The sequence below is a fragment of the Lactuca sativa genome, chromosome 4 (genome assembly GCF_002870075.4).
Source record: "Lactuca sativa cultivar Salinas chromosome 4, Lsat_Salinas_v11, whole genome shotgun sequence".
Taxonomy (NCBI): domain Eukaryota; kingdom Viridiplantae; phylum Streptophyta; class Magnoliopsida; order Asterales; family Asteraceae; genus Lactuca; species Lactuca sativa.
The window spans coordinates 407,232,813-407,238,214 of NC_056626.2; positions in this window are offsets into that span (position 1 = coordinate 407,232,813).

Genomic DNA, 5,402 nt, shown 5'->3' on the forward strand with positions numbered 1-5,402 from the left:
GACATGGTCCATTTGGGTTACACTTCACCGGCACAATTTATATGGATAGTCTTTTGAGAATAGTATATTTATGATTTATATTAATATATTATAAGTTCTAATATATTAATATATAATCATATTTTTAATTAGTATTGATCAAGAATTAATTTATAATTAATTAAGTGATCAAAAGGAACTAATTAAATATGGACTCTTAGATATGTATGTGTAGTGGGCCAAGTTCATTTAGGTTGGGCTAAGTCTTCATGGATAGTTCATGGAGCTTTAACCCATGCATCCTAGGAAATGAAAGGTCATGGGTATTAGGGTTTAACCGTAATCCTCCACACTATATAAAGGGTCTTATGGTTCATGAAATTAGGCTAGTGGCTAGTATGGATACACTAAAGAGGGCAAGAAGTTGAGGGTTTAACCCTAATCCTCCAGAAACTCTCCATTTGTTGCAGTCCTTTTGAGGTATAAAGTCGATACCTTGCTTTGTTATCATCTAGATCTCTTTGTGTGATGTTTTAGCTTGATTTTGGGTTTATGTTTGGGTTGTCCAAGAAGTTGAGGGTTCCAGGGGCTATTATATTAGATTTGACCCTTTCATGACCCCTCTTGGCTTAAAGTTGAAAACTTTACTAGGTTCTTGGTTCCATTCATCCAATAAGTCCTTTATTAATCCATTTTGAGTCTTAGGGGTCCTTTCTAGCATGCATGGGCATAAAGTTGGAAACTTTACGTGATTTTCCAGCCTTGGGATGATAGATCTGTGTTTTGGGAGTTTAAGGGCTTAATGGGTTAAGTCTCGCTCTATTGAGGCTAGGGTTCAGTTTTGGGCTCATTGTGGTGGTTTCTAAGGGTAAAGATGGAAACTTTACCCGTCTAAGACATCATTTTGGAGGAGATCTGAGATTTGGAGTCCATAGATTCGATGGAAACAACTTAATGCATTAATCTGTTGGATTTCTGGCCAACTCGACGAGTTCATCAGTGAACTCGACGAGTTGATAGGAATTTCCCGATCTATACAGTTAATGGAGGAACTCGACGAGTTGGGGGAACAACACGACGAGTGGGGTCAACTCAGACCAATGACTTCGACTTTTGACCTTGGCCTTTGACCAAGTTTGACCTATAAGGGATTTTGGGGCATTTGGAGTTGAATTTAAGGAATTGTTTCTATTTAGGGGTTGATTAAAGTTGATACTTGGAGCCGGGACTTAATCTGTTATTGATCAGTACTCAAGGTGAGTCTCCTCACCATACCAATGGGTCTAAGGCACCAAGGTCGGCCCACATTTGTTATGTAGCTGTAATAGTTATGTGTTTAGTGAATGTGCTAGTATCGTGATATGTATTATGTGAAGACCATGGGGGAGCCCATGACACATGGGTGTAAGACCACGGGGGTAGCCCATGGCATTCCGAATGAAGACCATGGAGGGAGTCCATGGAATCTCTATGTGTATGTTTACATGGCAATTATTGGATTTATGGTTGGGTATGTATGGGGAACTCACTAAGCATTAGCTTACAGTTTGTTGGTTGTTTCAGGTACTTCAGGATCTCAGGGCAAGGGCCTAATGTGATGGCGTAGCATGCACTCTCCAAAATTTTTCCCCATTAGTTACTTGGACACTTTGATCTTTCTAAATAAATTGTGGATGTAATGGATTTTTGGGAACAACTTATGATGTGAATTCCTAATTATTAAACGTGGATGCTTAATATCTAAATGAAAATTTTTACTTGAAAATTTAGGCTGTTACACCAAAAGATAGATCAAGATGCACAAAATTCTGGATCCACAAGTTCTTAGCTAACTAATACTTCTCCATTGAGCTCCTTCCTCTTCAGTGTGAACCAAAAACACTCTAAATCACTCAAAAGCCTCAAGAATGCTCAAATGAAGTCTATGGTTTCAGTTTTAGGGTAAATGTTAATGGAGGCTGGAGATAACAGGGTTTGGACACCAGTTAATGTTGGATTAGATTTCTAAGCCCATAACTATAATTGGCATAAACTTGAACTGATAGTAGCACAATTCTTTTGGGTTGCCTTCAAACCTAGCAATTGAATAGGATAACTTTTAGAGAGAGAGAGAGAGAGAGAGAGTAAGATTTATTAATTTATTATATGGTTAATAAATTAATTAGATATCAAAATAAATAATTTGTTAATATATTATGAGAATAATATATTAATTGGAATTATTATTATTTAATTAATAATTAATTAGTAATTAATTGGATTAATTAAAAGTAGGAGGACTAAATGTGACAATGCTCAATAGTTGAGCATTGAAGAATTCTAGAACCTCCCATAAAGAGGGCAAACGAATTGTAGTTCCCTTTTAGGGTTTCCTTGGGCTTTAAGGGTGCTTTGGATGCCTTAGGGAGGAAGTTAAGGGATTAGGGTTATCTTGGTGATACCTGCCTTATGTAATACCTTCCTAACACCTATATAGACCCCTCTTTGGGTTTCATTTTTGTCCATGCCTTATTCCCTAGAGTAAATTCCGATTTTTGCTTCTATTCTCTTCTCTTTCTCTCTCTCTCTCTCTCTCTCTCTCTCTCTCTCTCTTCAAGTCCCTTGATTGCTAGGGTTTGGGTGTGGACCATTAGAGGCGCGCCACTTGTGGCGCTTGCTACCAAAGGTTTTCAAGTAAGGATTCAAGATTGTTTACAATAACAATCGTAAAGGTTATTTTTTCTTGTTCTTATGACTTAGTTAGTATGAAAGTTTTATAGTATTGCATTCAAAGTATGTTGCCTTTACATAAAAGACATAGATCCTATTAGGTTGTATGTGCCCTAATTAACTGAATTTTTTTTGATTATTTTTTGCTTATGACATTGAACTTGTAACCCCAAATACCCATCAGTGGTATCAAAGCCTAGTTGTTCTTTCACGTATTTGCACATTGGTGAATCATCAAAGAAACATGTTTATGATTTATCGCAACTCATGTTGTGTGCTTGCATGCTCATGCCGTGAACCTAGACTAGATCAAAAAATCTGGTGCTAATCTGCCTTAACAACTTTTATATGATAAATATGTGCCTTATTTCATCCTTAAATCCGATTTTGGTGTATCTTGTATGATAAATCAAAAGCTTAGATGTTAGGAGATTAGAATTTGGCTTGATTTATTATTTTGTGATTAATATGATTTAATTTTTAAGTGCTTAAATAATTAATTTGAATATTAATGGAACTCTATAATAAATCTCAAATAATATTTGGTTTATCTTAAATTTAAATTACCTTAATTTTAAAATTCATTACAAACCCTAGTATTCTGAGTAGTTTAAAATACATCATTATGGATCTTATTATTAGTTTAATTAAAGTGATTAATTTAAAAAATAATTAATAAATCCATAAATGGTTTAAATTAATTAAATTAAAAGTTTAATTTATTAAAAGATTAAACCTTTGTTATTTTAAAATATTTTAAGTTACTCCTTATACTATGTATATAATTAAAAGTTTAATTTATATTATAGCCAGTCGAACTGTTGGTAGGCCTCATTCACGAAGTCATACTATAAGTGGAGTTTAAGAAAGCGGCCTATTAAAAGACCGTCATTTGGTATCCATTCTTACCCACCTCTCTCTTGTATGGTGGAGGGTCGTTAGCCGAACGCATTTGATATGACATAACCTCATTAAAAGTATAATGATAAAAAGTAACTAAACTATTTAAAAATCTCAGTCTTAGTTACTTTAGGAAAATGTGAATTTATATGCTAATCCATGAAATTGGACATTACACTTTATGAGTCATTAGTGGAGCATGTGTGGTTAACCGGTACACTAACGGGGGACTAATAAAGGGTAGTAATGGGTGTCTCGAAAATTATCGTTGATTAATGGAGTGTGTGGTTAACCGACACATTAAAACGAGATGATAAATGTCATCGAGAGTGCCAAGCTAATTTGCATGGTTATTCACATATCGTTTGTGATACTCGGCATCCCAATCACAAAAGTGAGAGCATAATCGAGATTAAACATGTCATTGATAAGATTCAATGAATATCAAAAGATCTAGGAGTTTCATAAGATTGAAATTGGTAAAAGCATTACCTACCTAAAATAGATTTGAATTTGATTACGACATCCCTCTTCAAAGTTTGAATCAAAAATATGGATCCTAGCATTAATTTAAATTTATGGGTTAATAATTAAGGATTAAAGTCAACTAACTTGAATTTTATTTTCTCCTATTATAGATGTCAAGTTCAGACAACAATGGTCTTCATCGTTCTTTTGGAAATGGTTTTCCTCTACTATTTGAAGATGATATTCCACTTTCTAATGGAAGTGAAAAAACTTTCTCTTCTTTGGGAAATGTTGGAACTGAACATCATGCTTCTCCAACTCTTCCTCTTCCTCCTCCTGTGACTCTCCCCATGTCACGAGTTGAAAGATACGAAACTATTCAAACCCTATTGGCATGTAAGCATATAGATAGAAACTATGTGTGTACGCATGTTTTGAAAATGAAATCGTACATTGACAAATTGGAAATGATGGATGTCGTTTTCCCAAGGGAGCAAGCCATTGATTTGGTTCTACTTTCGCTTCCTGAGCCATATTATTAGTTCGTCGAGGACTTTTATATGAACAACCACGACATGATCCTAATTAATCTAACACATATGTTGAATGTTGCTGAAGAAGAAATGCTTAAGAGCACAAGTAAAGCAAAAGTGTTTGAAGGATCTAATTCCAAAGTTTCCATGGACATTTATAATGGTGACAATGGTTGTCCAGAAATGATTTCTCTTCCCAATGGAAAGGGATCAACCAAGGTTAAACCGTTTGATTGTATGGTAAAGAGAAAGGATAGTTCTGAGATAGTTCCATGTGTTAACCCTAAGAAGTCAATATGTTTCTATTGCCAGTTAAATGGAAATTGGTTGCGAAGTTGCCCATATTACCTGGAAGATCTTAAAGATGGTAAAGTCAAGTCGTGTGACTCTACTTTAGGTACATTCATTATATAACTCCAATTTTTTAATAAGTTCTTATTCATAGATTTTTAATACATGATGTGATGATCATATTTTGATGTTTTGTAGGATATAAGAGAAAGAAAGAAGCTTAAGAAGAGTGAGCTGAATCTGATCATGAGAGATGGATTTCGGTCGCATGGTTCGATGATTAGATTTTGGAAGCTATTGCTTAGGAGTTATGATAATTTAATAGATTGATTAGGAAATGTCTAGAGACAGAGTTTTCATTTTATGCATTATATGGAAAAGTTCCAAATTTTCGTTTATTATCAATAAAAGTGAATTTTTGGTTTATTTGTTGGCTTGCTTTATATTACAATGGCATTCATGAATATGTTTATTGCATTTGTATTATTAGCAATGTTAAATATGGATTTGATTGTTGTTACA